Here is a 19183-nt window from a genome sequence, read left to right as displayed (position 1 = left end):
TTTTGTGAAAATAAGTATAACTTGAAAATGCCTTATTTTAATTTTTTTAAATGATTTTTTTTTACTCCCAATAGTTATGAAATATTCAGTGTAGACTTCTTTGTCAAATATACAACATCCACATCCTTACATCAAGTATATACTTATGACGTTCCATTTATCAGTTAGACAAGACTTAAACTGTAAACTCATGACTTATACATTTAACATCGATTTTATTACATCAAGAAGATACATTCAAATTACCAGTTACAGAAGTCGAAAACTATACACTCATATGACATATACATTTAACATCTAAGCCTACTTTATTATATCAAGCAAAATACATTCTATTAACTAGTTAGACAAGCTTAAAACTAAACATTCATAATACTTATACAATAAACATATTACATCAAGCATATGCTTATATTCCAATTACTAGTTAGACAAGTATGAACATATGCACTCATGTTACTAGTACATTTAACATATAGGCTTACTTTATAATTATACACTCATATGAGTTGTATATTTAACATCTAGGCCTACTTTACTATGTCAAGCAAAATACATTATATTAACCAGATAGACAAGCTTGAAACTATACATTTATATTACTTATACATTAAACATATTACTTCAAACATTGCTTATATTCCAATTACTAGTTAGACAAGTATGAACATATACACTCATATTACTTGTACATTTAACATCTAGGCTTACTTTATTATATCAAGCAAAACACATTCAAATAACCAGTTGGACAAGTCTAAAGCTGTATATTCATATCACGTGTACATTTAACATCTAGTCTATTACATCAAGCATATACTTATATGCCATATGACAGTTCCGAGTTATTATTATTTGTTTGGCGTCACCTGTGCCTGGGAGGCAAAAAGCGAACTGAATCACTATGACCCGCAGGTCTCTCCCGATATAACTGATTGGGGGGGGGGGGGGGGAATGCAGGTAGACCACTACACCGGGGTTTCCCCCTATTCTTATACGAATAGTGCAAAGGTGGTTACTCTCCTCTACACGGGGCCTCCATTTAACATCCTATCCGAGGGACGGAGTGTCTCCCATTGTAACAGCCTGCACCTTTAAAACATGGGAGAGACGTTTACACACAACGCACTGGCTTCAGTCATCCGCCCGGGGTGGACTCGAACCCACGATCTTTTGTTCGATGGGCAGACGTGTTATTGACTGAGCCAACACCGCTCTCAAGACAAGTCTCGAAATATATACTTGTACATTTAATCACACCAAGCAAAATACCTTCATCCCAATCACCAGTTAGAGTAAGACTATAGTCTGAAACTATACACTTACAATGGTGCTAAAAAGTTGGTGAACCCCCACCAAAAAATAATTGGCCTTACTTACATGCAGTCTTCCCTTTGTGTCTGCCTACTCCTTTTCTTTCATCCCCTTCACTAACCCGATTGGTCATCTCTACTTTTGTATCCTTGTTTCTAGTGTTGCTGTTGAATGTCTGTGGTCTATTTTTTATTTTTTCATTTTGCCTCCGACGAAGATTCTGCTAGGATCGAAAACTTAGACCCCTTTTGACTCTCTAATTTACATTTAAAAGTGTTCAAATTCTACCATCTTTTAGATTTGTAATTGTGAAGTCAAGTGAAAGGTTATCACATTCAATATAGTTTTCTGTGGGCCCCAGCTGTGGGCTCACCGGACATTGTAGCATTATTGTCTACGTTTAACATTCAGCGTGAAGGAGTGCATGTTCTGGCGGGGTTCACTAACTTCTTAGCACCACTGTATATCACTGATACATTGAACATCATTGTATGGGGCGTCGTTGCCTAGTGGTTAAGACTCTCGTCTTTCAGTCTGAGGGACGTGGGTTCGATTCCCAGTCATGTCGTGTTTTCCTTCAGTAAGAAATAATATATTTATTTATACATAGATATATACTTTATTACAGCAAGCAAAGACTTACATTTTACCAAATTCCTATAATTTCTTAACCTTCCAGTTAATCACAAATTTGTATGTTATCATCGTTTCAAAATCTACGTCATTACAACAAGCAAATACATTCCGATTCTCAGTTAGCTAAAAAATAGACACTCTTAAGACAAATTCGATATCTACTTTATATTATCATCGATGAAAATTCCATTTGTCCAAAAATATACACTCATATATGTTCAAATTCCAATTGCCAGATAGACAAGACCTTAAATTTACACATGTACAAATCATCCTTTCATAATCTATTTTATTACATTAAGCAACTGCTTGTTATATGCAATTACCGAATAGACAATTCTGAAAATAAACACTCATGATCATACCTTTGATATCTTCTACATTACATCAAGCAAGTACCTACCACTTACCAATTAGACGATTTTTAAAATATTCACTTGTACAGCTCGAGCAAATACTTGCAAATATTTACTTTCCCAATCAAGTTAGACAAGTCTGAAAATATACTTTCACACGACGCACACGACTATTCGATCTACCTTATTACACCAAGTAAATTGCCAATTAGATAATCTGAAAATATACACCCATTATCTTCAACATCTTCTATATTATGTCAGCAAGCAAATATTTTATATACCAATAAGATGGTTCTGAAATGTACATTCATGACTTTCAAACAAATACTAACATTCCAATCACTATAGGTCCAAACCTATACTTCCATGTGACAATACCTTCAATATCTATGTACTTTATTCCCAGGGGGGGGGGCACTTCCATTGACGAGTTGATACCACGCGCGACCATGTGGTCTCGAAAAGCACCCTAAACACGCATTTTCCATATTCTGAAAATGCACCCCTTAACAAGTATTGGCGTGTGAAACCCTACCCATAACAAGTATTGGAAACAAAACGATACTCTTGGGTAGTATTCCCTGAAATGAACCCCTAAACAGGTACAGCGATATTTTATTGTTATGTCACGTCGTCGGTTTTACCTTAACTCAATTTTGGTTCAGTACGGCCCCACCTTCCACAGCTCGCGCAAATCGGACTCTAAAAACGTAGTGTTGGGGCAAAAAGGATATCCTTATTTTATTTTTTTTTCATCCCCGCAGGTTTCACAGTCCTAATTCATTCCCCATAGACTCATATGGTGAATTGGCACTTTAAAAAATTCATGAAAAATAAGGATGAAATTCGGGGGTCGAATGTTTACTACCAGTGGATAGGATATATATCTGGCAATCCATATCTGACCAGAAAACGGCCCCTCTACCGGCTCATTTTAAAAATAAATTGGCGTGTTTGAAGACACCTTCGGGGAGCAGATTCATCACCTCAAATAGCAAAATAGCCCTAATCCTTCCGCCAGTCAAAATATAGTCCAAAATTGGTGATATTTCTTCCCAATTTGGGAAAAGGAAGTTCAGTAATTACCAAAAATAGAATCAGTGCTAGATGGACAATCATATGCATACACTTTGTCAATCAGTCAATATTTATGGCCTGCCACTAGTGATTAGGCCCGTGAAACCCACAAAGCTGACCCTAAACACGTATCTTTCCTAGAGAAATACCTTTTTTCATTATTCTTGTGTTTTTGACACCCTTATCACGTTACGTACGTATAACGTGCCCTATCTTGAAAAAGAAATCCTTTTTACGTGTTTTTTGGTCGCGCATGGTATCCCCTCATAATGGCTCGCACAATTAATATCTACGCTATACATGTGAAACACAATCCTAGCCTCAATGACCTAGCCATCTACAAACATTTTACTAGACTAAAAAAAAGAAAACAGTGAGTGGGTGATCACATCTGTCCCTTCATTTGCCATGTTTGCACAACGACCAGGACATGCAGGATGTGAATTTAACTGTTTTGTGACATTAAGCGCAGCTTTGAAATGTCATCACTTTCTTAATTTACATTTCCGATTTTGATGACATTTTTAGTGTTATATGAGTTTGGATTTTCTCTTTTATTCAAAACAGTTTTTACTCGGATGAACTTGCACTGTACACCAGTAATGAATGGTGTCTAGAGCCTCTTCCTGGGGGTGTGTTAGTACGTGAGGAATAGAAAATCTTCAAATTCTAGTCTAATATTGCGAGCGAGTGTCGTTTCAAGGATCACTTATCAGTAGCCAAGTGAAGGATCATACAAAAAAAAATGAAACTGAAACGAGCAAATGAGGATTAAATAGTCATGAATTGTTCAGTGAAAACTCACTTCCCCATGGGTTAGATATGAGAAAAGAGTGCCAGAGTCAGTCATAATATTAGGAACAAGGGTGCCCTATGAAATTATTATAGGGCATCACAGAAATCTATAATCGTGGAACTAGCACAGTGATGTAAATGGAAATGGAAAAAAGGTGCACAAATGAAACATTTTGATATTTATTTAAAAAATACAGATATCATGCAACATTCTTCATTCTCAAGACAAGTGCGTTCAAATAAAATAAAACTTATTAGATTGTAATTAATTTTGATAAATGTTATTTTAGGTTGTTAACTCCTATAAAATGAAAAAAATAGCGAAAATCCGGGAAATATTGCAGAGTGTTATTGACGCCACTGATTGATCATGGAGATTGGAATCTCCATGATGTGACCAATTACAAAAGCTATTCTTTGTACATTTCACTTGAATATTGGTAAGTCTGTATTTGAACAAACTCGATCCCCCTCTTTCCACGCCTCCGTCATTTTTTTAAACATCTACCATTATTACCTCTACCGTTTTCACCCCTCTGCCATTTTTACATCGAGTAGCCTAGTTGAGTAACCTACAGACATTCGGCTACATGTGGAACGCTAGGAATTAGAAAATCATACTTAACACGTACATTATGCAGAGACACTTCTGATAAATGACGCATTCTAAAACAAAAGGGATGAAAGGACGCATGAGTGATAACGTTTTCCATCATTTTGTCACCCTCAACCTTATTGGATATTTCACTCCATGCCTCAAAAATACAACAAACCAACGTTTTCTTTCTGTAAGGTTCCATGTTTTTTTAATGACTCCCCCTTTCTGCAAATTGACATTTTGCTTATAACCTTCCGAAAAACTTCACAGCGCCTTTGGTCTGATCCTGAGTCCGATCACCGATCTTGTAACATTGCTCGCAATTGTCGGGACGGGAATGGAATCTTATTAAAAGACCCGGTTAATATGCAGAGGAACACCTTTCGAAAATCGGGGTTCTTCAAGGCGAAGATAATAGGGTTCATTGCAGAGTTGCTCCACATAACACACATTCCAACGGCGAGATGAAACGGGTTTGAACTGTTAATCAAGATGGGCAAAGGAAGAAAACAGAGAGCAAATGCAATGGTGACCACAGCCAGATTCGCTGTGACCTTTATTTCTCGAGCCCGGAATCGGTTGTTTGTAATTTGATGAGATGGTAGGCCTACTTGGTTCTCTGCTTGTTGGTGGATTGGTAGGGGCTCATCTCGCTCTCGTGCTTGAATTGGTGGATCTACAGCTCCCGCAGTAGCTGCAGCCATCCTATTCGAGTTTTCTCTAACGTACAGAATTATCTTGATATAGGAAATTGAAATGATTAAACTCGAGGCGACGACGAATGTTCCATCGATTATGTAATAATAAATCTGGACACTGTTCGGGAGATTGTATACATAAAACTTCACCGTTGCATCAAATGTTGGGTACGTGGATCCTCTTACGAAAGTGAACCAAACGAACATGTTAAGTGAAACGGAGAAGGTCCATGAACCAAAGATGTAGAGAGCTAATTTGGCCATGGAGAAAAGTCTGTTGAAGGTAGCCGACGTTTGTGTGATTTTGATATAACGTACACAAGCGATCATAACCAAGTTCAACATTGTGCCATAAAACGTTACAGATTGGACATATGCTAACAAACGTACATAAGTTTTTGAGAGTGACGGTTCTTTGGGTGACAATAGTGCTTCAACTTGGACAGGAATAACCAAGCAGGTCAACATGTCACAAAATGCCAAGTTTACCACAAAGACATTGGTTTTAGTTCTTAGTTTAGTCGACATGAATACCGAGATGACTGTCAAGCTATTCCCCACCAGGCCAGTAACTACTATCAAGATTAGAAATGACGCAGCGAAAATATACCAAGCAGGATGAACCGGTGTCATATCTACAGAAGTCAAATTCGAAGTAACGTTGTGATCCATGACTGCTAAAGTTAGCCGAATCTTTTAAAACTTTTTTATTCTTTCTGTGAAATCATGCGATCAGATATAGGCCTAAAAACAAAAAAAATCCTAATCATTACTCAACCAGGATCATCCCACAAGTAAAATATTTTCAAACAGATTGGCGGGAAATGTGCGGTTCCCCCCATGAAAATCTACAAAGTTATGAGTAACCAGATGTAGTCACTGTGTTAGAATTTTAGTATCATCTAGGGGGAAAAATGCGAATAATTATAGTGAAAATCTGGGTCAGTATATTCATACAAAAAAAAATTGCAGTCGTTACTGAGCAATTATCACTCCACAAGCAAAATAATTTTCAAACAGCGTTATTGAACAAAAACATAACAATATCTGGCTGACCCTGTTTGACAAAGAGGCTTATCAACGCTCGTTAAAGATAATTAGCCCCCATCTAATCCCTTAGCCTCTGAGCTGGTTAGAACAGTAAAGGGATAATAATATAGGTGTCTTTATGTTTGATGATTCATTAGGCTCCCTTGTGCTAATATAAAAAAAACACCCTTTTTCACAGAAAGGGTGTGTGTGTTTATGTATATTAAATGTGCGTTAATGAATGATTATTTTTGTTAATGCTATTATTAAAAAATGTATATAATAATAATAATAAGACATTTATAAAGCGCAAAACATATCCACCCTATTAGGGGTGCTCAAGGCGCTTACAATAAACCTAAATCACTACTGGTACAACTTACAATTTGTTTTGTTGGTTTTTTAAATTTTGTAACGTTTTTACACACTTGCTGTCGGTTGATAGCCAGTTTTTTTTAACCGTATTGAAATGAAAAAAAAAAAAAAAATCGGAGCCACTGTGGGTGGGTTAGTATTAATGATAATAATGTATATAGTACAATTCTTGATAGACTCACAATACATAAAGGTCTCTATGCGTGAAGAAAGCAGGAAAATGGTTAGAATTGTAGAATTAAAAATAAAATATTAAAATATACATCATAAACATCAATGAATATCAAAAAATATATTAAAACTTATACTTAATATTCTGAAAGAGGTGGGTTTTTAATTATACATTGAATTTCTTAAGCTGGGTAATTTTTCGTAAAGTCGGTGGGAGAGAATTCCATTTTGCTGGAGAAGCTTTCTGGAAAGCCGGATCCCCATAATTATAATTTGTTTTTTGACAGTAATTTCAGAGCGAAGAATTTGTGAACCAGAACGGAGATTACGCTTGGGTTTATGAATTTGGGCAAATTCTTGAAGATAAGCAGGGGCAATAATATGTACAGTGGTGCTAAAAAGTTAATGAACCCCACCAGATAGAAAATGAACATGCATGTATTTAAAAGAGTTCAATTTATGTCATCTTTAATATATTTATTTGTGAAGCCAGGTTAGTCAGGGGATAATAATTATATGATATTCAATATAGGTTGTTTTGAGGGCTCGCCAGATATTGTATCATAGTCCCCTACGTTCAACACTTTGCACGAAGGGGTGCATTTTGTGGTGGGATTCACTCACTTTTTAGCACCATTTGAATGTTACTATGAGAAGTTTGTATTTGATCCTAGATCGAATGGGTAGCCAGTGAAGGTCAGATAAGATAGGGGTGATGTGTTAAAACTTTGAAAAAAATTCCCTCTAGATTTTCAGGATCGCCATCGAATATCGAATGATTGATTTCGTCATCCTTATATCCGGCCGCAAGTTTCTTTCCTATATAAGCAACTCATCTGCCAAAAGTTTATCAGTATGTTGTATCGGTAAATTTCTAACTTTTGACATAGATAGCGCTCCTTTTGTTATTTCCCAAAGTTTTGTTGGATTGTTATATTCCATTTGAATAATATTGCCTTTTCATGCATTTAGTCGTACAGCATTTCGTGCCTTTTTGGCAGCTTTCCACTGTTCAGACTTACCACTTTTGAATTATTATTTTCTTATTTATTTTTTTAAATCTTTTGCACGCAATATATCTCTCTGCCTTCCGAGTTTGAGTATTTCTCTGGTAACCCACGGTGCATTACGTGTATATGCTACATCGAAATATTCAAAGCTTCGTTTACACAATCAATGCATTCAACAATCTCCCACGATATAGACGCCAAATAAGACCCTGAAGTAACTGTCATCAAAGTGTTTAAAGTTTCTTACTCTTCGATTTTTCACTGGTTGTTTTAGTTTACTGCGAACTTTCCGGTTCAGTATTGCCATCGAGTGATCACTTAGACCAATCGGTATAACTTCTACTTTATTGGCCTTTTCTGAATGTGACGAAAGTATAAGATCAATGCATGAACTAGAATTTCTTGTTACCTAGTAGGGCCTTCTACAAGTTGTGATAATTGGTGAGAACAAAAATCGTTTAACTTTTCTTTATCTTTTGGATCAAATATATCAAAATTGAAGTCACCAACAATAATGTATTCTTCGTCATCACTCTCTTTCTGGTATAAGATTTCAGTTCGTCTAGAAATTCAGAATTTTTGTTTGGTAGACAACGCCTGAGATAACAGGTTTGCTGGCTTTTATGTCTATTTCAACTCGGCACGATTCATTTTTTTCTCGTGACATCGCGAATATTCTTGAATGGGATACTATCAGAAATGTATAAAGCTATACCGCCATGGCTTTTAAGTCATGTCGGTCCATACGATTGAGAGAATTCTCAGAAATGACTGTTTCCGTGTCTCTAGTATCTTTATGAAACCATGTTTGTGTTATCGAAATTATACCGATCTTTGTCCATGATAGAAATTTTTTTCAAAAGATCTGGTTTATGTCTTATAAACTTTGAATATTCACCTAGGAGATTTTGAAGCCCTGAATATTGCAAAAGTGACTCAGGGTATCTACATCCTGAATTCTATTAAGTTCAATTTCTGTCTTTGGGTGATTGGAAGCGATTCATCCGAAAATGTTTCATTTGTCCCTTTCTCCATATATTGCTGATCCTGACCATGCTGACCCAGGCTCCGACGCCAGTTCTGATAGTCACGATCCCCTGCCTCGGATTCGTTTTTGATCATCACTCTCTCTCTGGTCCCAGTTCAGGGGAGCGTTTCATGAAAGTTGTCAGCACTGACAACTTGGCTTCCTCTGACCATAGTAACAGTCAGAGGCAGGTGCCTCACAGCCATTCAAAACCAAGGATTGTTCTGTTCAGGCCACATCTGATTTCCGGTCCGGAGACTTCACACGCCTCTGGCTCAGGTCACTCATCATCTGGTTCGAATTCTGATCGTCACCTTGGATACTGCGCCAGTTCTGTGCAGGCCACATCTGATGCTGGTCCGGACTCGTCTGACTCTTAAGGTCACTCCTCATTTCGCTCCATTTGTGACCAACTCCTTGCCTACGGTTCAAATTATATTCGGCACTCTTTCTTTGATTCCAGGTTTGATGACTCTGGTCCCAGTTTTGTTTCGGCTTTTCTTCTGTTCCTACTTCATTTTCTGATATTGCTTCTGCTCTCGTTCACATATGGTCGATCGGGTTTTCTAAGATGTTTGACGAAGTTTCCATGCTAGTGGCTTTACGCCACCCCTGTTGAGGCCAAACCAGGTTGTCCATGTTTTATATATCTATATAGGCCTTTATACCGCGATATTTTGCTATGTGATCTTTTGTGGATATCTTATGTAATTTCAAAATGGGTTTACCCATTTCGTCATGATCACTCTAATAATCAACGGAGTCGGAACTTAATCTATTTGATAATTCGGTCATTACCATGTTGGCGTCCAAACACTTTCCTGACAAGTATCATCATCATCATCATCATCATCATCATCATCATCATCATCACCGTCATCATCATCATTATCATCACCACCATAGATAGGCCTATGCAGGCGCGGATCCAGGATTTCGTAGGGAGGGGGGCCCAAATTCGACCTGATTTTGGCGCCCCTGTGTACTTTTCGGAAAAATGGCGGCCCCCATAGGCGGCGCAAGCGGGAGGGACGTGTCCCCTCCTAAATTTTAGGTGGGGACGGTCCCCCCTAAATTTGTGTTTGATAAACTTTTTTTTTCTTTTTTTTTTGGCTGGGCAATTTGTTCTCCTGGTTCCCCCTAAATTCACGTGGACTCCCCCTGAAACGTGTGTTGTCCCCCTAGGTTGATGGCCTTTTTTTCCCTTTTTTTCGTTGTCAAAAATTTTTGGTTTAGCAACTCCTAAAATTTAGGTTGATAACCTTTTTGGGGGGCGCTTGTCCAATTTTTTACCTGTGTCCATCCCAAAAATGGCACACCCCCTAAATTTTTTGGCTTCCGCCGCCAATGGCGGCCCCTCCCTCCCTCCCCAAGGCAATCATATGTGCCTTAAATGCAAGTTGAATTATATATTCCATAGGCACATGAATCAGGGGCGGATTCAGCCTTCGCCAATAAGGGGGCCCGAAAATATTTTTTCAGCCACATTTTCCCCGATCGCCCGGTCGAAGACGTTTTTTTTTCGTTTGTTTCTTTGAAGGGGGTCGTCCTATAAGTCACCTCTTAGCTTTATTCTTGAAATCAACATAAATGTATAATATCATAATCCTTATTTTATAATGACTGCGCGAAGCGCGAGCAATTTTTTTTTTGAAATTGTATGTATTTTTTCCTAAAATTTGAACATTCTGAAAAAAGATGTGCCTGCAATACTGCGAACGCGAAGCGCGAGTACAATTTTTTTATAAACGTTTTGAACTGATTTGAAAGGTAGGCCTACCAGTCCTGTTAAAGACTGCATACAGTTAGCCATGAAGACGTTATATATTTCAACAATCAAATAATGCGAGCGCGAAGCGCGAGCTGAAAATTTTTGACATTTCTACATAAAGAATGGAAAACTTTAATCAGTTTTTGTAATTATGAACAGGATAGCTATACAGTATAACTAAACAATTGATGCGAGCGCGAAGTGCGAGCGCAAAAATTCTAGATTTAAACCTAGAACGGGACACTCTATTCATGTTTCCTAAATCATGAAAAAGATGAGTAAGAGGGGATCTTCCTACATTAATAATGCGAGCGCAAAGCGCGAGCAGAAAATGTTTGTACACGTTTTGAACTGATCGAAAAGTGCCTTTTAAGGACTGCTTGCAATTTGCCATGAAGACATTACATATTTCACAATCAAATAAATACGAGCGCGAAGCGCGAGCTCAAATTTTTTGACATTTCTACATAAAGAATGGAAAACTTTAATCAGTTTTTGTAATTATGAACAGGATAGCTATACAGTATAACTAAACAATTGATGCGAGCGCGAAGTGCGAGCGCAAAAATTCTAGATTTAGACCTAGAACGGGACACTCCATTCATGTTTCCTAAATCATGAAAAAGATGAGTAAGAGGGGATCTTCCTACATTAATAATGCGAGCGCAAAGCGCGAGCAGAAAATGTTTGTATACGTTTTAAACTGATCGAAAAGTGCCTTTTAAGGACTGCTTGCATTTAGACATGAAGACATTACATATTTCATTAATCAAATAATGCGAGCGCGAAGCGCGAGCTGAAATTTTTTGACATTTCTACATAAAGATGGAAAAATCAATAATCAGTTTTTGTAATCATGAACAGGAAAGCTATACAGTATAACTAAACAATTGATGCGAGCGCGAAGTGCTAGCGGAAAAATTCTAGTTTTAGACCTAGAACGGGACACTCTATTCATGTTTCCTAAATCATGAAAAAGATGAGTAATGCGAGCGCAAAGCGCGAGCAGAAAATGTTTGTATACGTTTTGAACTGATCGAAAAGTGCCTTTTAAGGACTGCTTGCATTTAGCCATGAATACATTACGTATTTCATCAATTAAACAATGCGAGCGCGAAGCGCGAGCTGAAAATTTTGGACTTTTTTACATAAAGAATGGAAAACTTTAAATACAATTTACTTAATTACAGAAAAAACAATTCGAATCTGTACTGATTCCCAATATTTATCACACACAAATCCATTATTCCATAAACTAAAGACTCTAACAGTATTTGACATAGATACACTTCAAAGTTCACTACTTATGTTTAAGTAAGTAAATAACATGCTCCCACCTACCTTCATTCCACAATTTTTATTCTCTGAATACATCTATTCATTCATACCCTACTCGTAACTCTTCAAATTTCCATTTAATAAACCCCAAACTGCTTATGGCGCAGAAATCCATAAGACAACATGGTCCAGATTTGTGTAACTCTCTACCAGCAGAGTCTGTAAAACAATCTTCGTCTCTTCACTCATTTAAGGCAAACGTTAAATCTATGTTATCAGAATATTTGAAGTAAAATTTTTGTGTCATATCCTTTTTATCATGAATTTTTTCCTCCTTCGATTTAGTCATTACCAATATCTTCATCATGACCACCATCATCTCCATGGCCTTCATCATCATCATCATCATAATCATCATCAACATCATCATCATATCACCGTCACCCTCAGCTTTATCATCTTCATCTTCATACTATAATATTGCATGAATTCATGTTTCGTATTAGAAAATATATGCCAATTCTGCTTTATAAATTTATTAATTCAATTAGTATAAGTTTGGGATTGTCATTTTTTCAAGCAATCTGCTAATGATGACAATCCTCCTGCAAATTGTGAATATCATATAGTTAATCTTTTTTGCCTGGAATTATTTTTTAGTACTCATTATTTATGATTCATGCCAAAAAGCTAACATATGTTTTTTTATGTTTGAAAAATGTATTACGAATGTTATGGATGCAGAAGATAACAATAAATCAAATCAAATCAATTGATGCGAGCGCGAAGTGAGAGCGGAAAAATTCTAGATTTAGACCTAGAACGGGACACTCTGTTCTTGTTTCCTAAATCATGAAAAAGATGAGTAAGAGGGGATCTTCCTACATTAATAATGCGAGCGCAAAGCGCGAGCAGAAAATGTTTGTACACGTTTTGAACTGATCGAAAAGTGCCTTTTAAGGACTGCTTGCAATTTGCCATGAAGACATTACATATTTCACAATCAAATAAATACGAGCGCGAAGCGCAAGCTCAAAATTTTTGACATTTCTACATAAAGAATGGAAAACTTTAATCAGTTTTTGTAATCATGAACAAGATAGCTATATAACTAAACAATTGATGCGAGCGTGAAGTGCGTTTTGAACTGATCGAAAAGTGCCTTTTAAGGACTGCTTGCATTTAGCCATGAAGACATTACATATTTCACAATCAAATTATGCGAGCGCGAAGTGTGAGCGTAAAAAAATCGAGATTTCGACCTTGAACGGGAAACTCTATTCGTGTTTTGTAAATCATGAAAGGGATGAGAAAGGGTATCTTCCTAATACGAGCACAAAGGGCGAGCAGAATTTTTTGATATTGTGATCTGAAACTGGATAAGAACTTGGATAACTGAATGAAAATGCGCGCGCGTGTTTCAGATTTACACCTAGAATCTAGGCATTCTAAACAATCTTTTATCATGAAAATAAAAGCGAGCGCGAAGTGCGAGCTTAAAATATTTGATATTCCGATCTGATATTTCAAACACTTTGTAGGAAACTTGTAGTGTGGATATAAATCGAACTTGATAAAGAGCTGATATGTTTCATTATTACTTTAATTTTGAGTCATAGGACCTTGACATCCTTAGGACATGTTATCATATGAATATGATGACTATATATCTTCCTATTCATCTTGCTAAGCGCGAGATAAAACAAAAGTGACAATTTAATTATTAAATTGATATCTTAGTATTAATGCATAATGAGGGCGCAGAATCTGATGATATTATGGCCTGAACACTAAACATTTCAAGCACCTTTTTATTCATGAATAGGATGCATCATTAATTAGTTGATATATTTTTAACCATTAGCCGAAATTTTTGATAAACTGTCATGAAAAGGGGATTTTAAGTAATTTGTTATGCAATCAATATTGAGACATACATAACCCGCCAATCAAAAATGCAAGCATAGCAGCGCTCGCTGATGCGTTTTGACAATCAGACCTGAAAAGGGATATTTTGAAAACTTTATGGAATACATGAAAATCATAGGTACCTGATAAATCAAATTCGCGAACGCGCAGCGCAATTGGAAAATGTTAATATTCAGACCATAAAACTGACATTTTTACAGAGCACTTTTTAAAAATCAATATGTAAATCACAAAAATTAATGAAAGTTCGATTTCCAAGGAGAAATATGTTTTGTATACTGACTTCCAAACTTGATATTTAAGCTCCGTGTTGAACAAGATATGTGGATCACTTAACAGGCAATGCGAGCGCGAAGCGCGAGCGAAAATTTTATGTAGTGACATAAAATATTTATTCCAAGTCTTCCTCTCATCTTATTTTATTCATTCGTCTTCCTCCTTATCTTTTTTCTTTTCCTTCCTTTTTCTTTCTTCCCCCCTATTTTGCTCTACCAATAGGGGTCCGGGCCCCTCGGGTCCCCTCCTGGATCCGCCTATGCATGAAGAAGAGGAAATTGAATAATGGTTTTATAGTTATGTTTTCATGAATAAATGTAATATCACTTTAAAAAATAATCAATGCGAGCGGGAAACTCGAGCGATTTTTATTTTAACCATTTGATGCTTTCAATTTCGTTTGACTTCTCATCAGAGTAGGCCATGCTAGAATTATGTGAGCGGGAGCCAGGCGCGGATCCAGGATTTCTTAGGGGGCCCTAATTTCAAGTCAAGTAATAATCGTTCCGAAATATTGACTCCCATTGCCGAATTGATAATGTCTAGTTCAGTTACTTCTCACAGAAACCTCTCTTGCATTGTAGGCATTCTTCGTTCTTGTGGGTACTCCAATTATTTTTTTCTTTTCTACTTTTTGCTTCAGGGGGTGAAAAATCCTACGGGGATGACGCCCCTGTATCGCCGCGTATGAAAACTGGTTGTGCAATAACTAAATTGTATATTCTGCATGAAAGAAAATTAATATTTTATTTTGGGTAAGATATTCTTGAAAAAGATATAGATTTACATGCTTTTTATTATATAGGTGAGGTAGATTCAGCAGTCAGCACTCAGCATTTACTAATTGGGAGTGCACTGCCTACTTTGATCTGTAAGTGTTTGGATATATTATATAATCTTTTGTTATTCGCTTGAATTCCATTCAAAACAGTGAGTTGTCTTGTCAATCCTAATCAACAAACATTGGCTCTTCCGCTCTTCCAACAATCATATAAAGTATCAAAAGGTTATGCATCTTATAATCTTGCTCAAATTTTATATACTCCAAATAGATTTTCAAGAGAAACAAAATGCGTGTAAATGGTGTATATAAAAAGAAGATAAGATACTAGAGATAAATTACTGTAAAAATATACTTTACTGTCAGTGTCTATAAATATGAAAACAATGCTCTTAAGTTCGCATCATTTTGGACGATAAGTTCTTATCTCTCTCTTTCATACAATACTAGTGAAACATGAATTCCAAGGTCCCATCTTGTATACATCAACTATTTCAAGATGTAACACTAATAGTCCGGCAGCCCAGGAGGTTTATTCAACCGAAAGCCGGACAAGCAAATGACCCCATAGCTGGATGGCATAGACCTTGAAGTTTACAAAAATGCATTGCTGCCGGGTTCTATGCGTGGTCTTCCCTCCGAAATGACGTAATATATGACGTCACTACAAAATGGCCCTATTTTACCATTTTGCAGACATTGTACACATAGCATGAAGTCAAGGGAGAATATCTCAGCCAAATCATGCTTGTTTTGTATGAAACTTTCACAATATATTGTTCAAGTAGTGCACAAGAGATATGCAAAATTTCACGAACAGAAATTATTGTTTACATATGCAAATTACGTAATGAAATTTGCATGTCATTAGTTTTGGAGATTTCTCGCATAAAAATTTGTCAAAAATCGATTCAGAAATATATTTTCTTTTTTAGTGTACTTTATTTGATATTTTTCCTCTCAAGCATAATATCATTGTCTTCATCTATATCTCTACTTTAAGAAAATATATAACAGTAATTGAAAAAGTCATTATAGACTGTGATTTCAGCCCCCTTTTCAATATGGTGCGCACGTAGAAATCGTGCGTTTTTGGCCCATTTTCACCATATGGCTGAGGTGTGCGAATGATATGCCTACTTCATTGATGTTTCCTGCATTTTGCATGATATTAAATCTTCCAAACAACATGTTTTCCTCTTCATTATGTCTCTGGTGATCAATCAATGATTTCAGCAAAAATTGATTGCCCACTGGGCAGTCTATAGGCTACGTTTTCAGCCTAGTTTTCAACAACGAACCTATACCATGTATGACTGCATCGTTCTAGTCGAGTCGGATAAGGGGGTTTCTATGTACCATCAAAATATTTTTCACTCAATGTTTTGGTATTTGCCTAAAGTGTCTAGTTAATGAATCTTGATGTTCCCTTCTCAAAATCGTGTCCAACGGAGTTCAAAATTGTTATCTTTGGCGGCCCTCTTGGACTTTTTTTAATGAAAATCAATTATTTTCATATTTTATTGCACAAAGTCTGACAATGGGAAATTTTAAATCAATACGCATTTCACTAGGATTTGGATAGTAGAAATCGGTTGAAATTGTTTTCTGAATAGTCCGGTTAATATATTAAAAAAAAGAATTCATCAAAAATTTTGAACCAAAATGTTCATGTGCATTGACATCTATCTGTTTCATCTTGCATCCGATCGCCTTTGTTGATGTGCCTAACAGCAGAAAATAACGTACTTAGCGATCGATAGAAAGGTATGTATTACTTGTATCATGTGTATGAGGGTAAAATGCATTTTCTACACAAAGCAATTTTTATGATAATTAAATCTCTTGAAAAAGATAGAAGTTCGAGGCATTGCTCTGCATTTTCATTTTCATGCAATTACTCTCGGGCACCTGAAAGCATAGTCCCACAAGAACCAGTAAAATGTTACATACAGTGCCATACCATTATCCATAGCTTGACTATTATGATATCTTGCTTTTCGGAGCCCCCAATGTGGTAAAATTTTGTTTTGAGTATGTAATTTTTTTCCTTTAAATCACTTTTCTCTATCAGCTACATATAAAGAAATTGGGGCATAGCAAAGCGTACCCCTCAGGGGGCTGCCAAAGTCACCCAATCTTTTTTTCGTATCTTGCCAGTTTCTCGGAAAATTAGTAATTTTTAGGCAAACAGCGTTTCTGCCTGCGGTAAAGCCCTTGTTTTTGTTTTGTAACCACATAAAGATGACAAAGTAGGATCTTCTTTATCAGTTACATATGTCTATTTTCATTCTTTATTGTAATAAAATGCAATGTTTGAGCCCCCATTCAGACAAAAGGGCATTTCTGCTATATAGTAAAGCTAGCTTTGATTTTGGAAACCACTCGGAAATAAAAGAAGAGGCATTTTTTTCTATCAGCTACATGTAAAAAAAAGTGCTGGCACATCGACTGCTACCTTCTTCAGAGGCTCCAAGATTGGCAGATTTTCCCCATATTGGAAAAAATATGGAAAAGGGGTGGGTGACTTTCGGAACCCCCGGAGGGGATAGACTTTGCTGTGCAACCACTTATTAGCAGCAGATTGAAGAAAGTCTACTCCTTTAATTCCATGTAGTTTCAAAAGAATGAAACTTGCTTCACCATATAGCAGAAACGCTTTTTGCCTGAATGGGGGCTCGAAAATAGCACATTTTCCCATAAACAGGTAAAGTATGGAAAAAGGGTAGGTGATTTCGGCGACCCCATTAGGGGGGTATGTTCCAATATGCCAACACCTCTTTATATGTAGCAGATAGAGGAAACTCTACTCTTTCGTCTCCATATAGTTTAAAAGCAATAAGAGTAGTTTTACTACATAGCAGAAACACCTTTTGCCTCAATGGGGGCTCGAAAATAGCATATTTTCCCATAAATAATTAAAATATGAAATAGGGTAGGTGATTTTGGTGACCCCCTAAGGGGGTATGTTCCAATATGCCAACACCTCTTTATATGTAGCAGATAGAGGGAACTCTACTCGTTCGTCTCCATATAGTTTAAAAGCAATAAGAGTAGTTTTACTACATAGCAGAAACACCTTTTGCCTCAATGGGGGCTCGAAAATAGCATATTTTCCCATAAATAGTTAAAATATGAAATAGGGTAAGTGAATTTGGCGACCCCCAAGGGGGGTATGTTCCAATATGCCAACACCTCTTTATATGTAGCAGATAGAGGAAACTCTACTCTTTCGTCTCCATATAGTTTAAAAGCAATAAGAGTAGTTTTACTACATAGCAGAAACACCTTTTGCCTCAATGGGGGCTCGAAAATACCACATTTTCCCATGAATTTGCAAATTACGTAAAAGGGGCGGGTAACTTTGGCAGTTCCCAAAGGTAGTAGGCTTTACTGTACCAGGACTTCTTTATATGTAGCAGATAGAGGAAAGTCTACTCGTTTGTCTCCATATAGTTTAAAAGCAATAAGAGTAGTTTTACTACATAGCAGAAACACCTTTTGCCTCAATGGGGGCTCGAAAATACCACATTTTCCCATGAATTTGCAAATTACGTAAAAGGGGCGGGTAACTTTGGCAGTTCCCAAAGGTAGTAGGCTTTACTGTACCAGGACTTCTTTATATGTAGCAGATAGAGGAAAGTCTACTCTTTCGTCTCCATATAGTTTAAAAGCAATAAGAGTAGTTTTACTACATAGCAGAAACACCTTTTGCCTCAATGGGGGCTCGAAAATAGCATATTTTCCCATAAATAGTTAAAATATGAAATAGGGTAAGTGAATTTGGCGACCCCCAAGGGGGGTATGTTCCAATATGCCAACACCTCTTTATATGTAGCAGATAGAGGAAACTCTACTCTTTCGTCTCCATATAGTTTAAAAGCAATAAGAGTAGTTTTACCACATAGCAGAAACACCTTTTGCCACAATGGGGGCTCGAAAATAGCATATTTTCCCATATTTAATTAAAATATGAAATAGGGTAGGTGATTTTGGTGACCCCCTAAGGGGGTATGTTCCAATATGCCAACACCTCTTTATATGTAGCAGATAGAGGAA

The sequence above is a fragment of the Lytechinus variegatus genome, chromosome 11 (genome assembly GCF_018143015.1).
Source record: "Lytechinus variegatus isolate NC3 chromosome 11, Lvar_3.0, whole genome shotgun sequence".
NCBI classification, from domain to species: domain Eukaryota; kingdom Metazoa; phylum Echinodermata; class Echinoidea; order Temnopleuroida; family Toxopneustidae; genus Lytechinus; species Lytechinus variegatus.
This window is presented reverse-complemented; position numbering follows the sequence as displayed.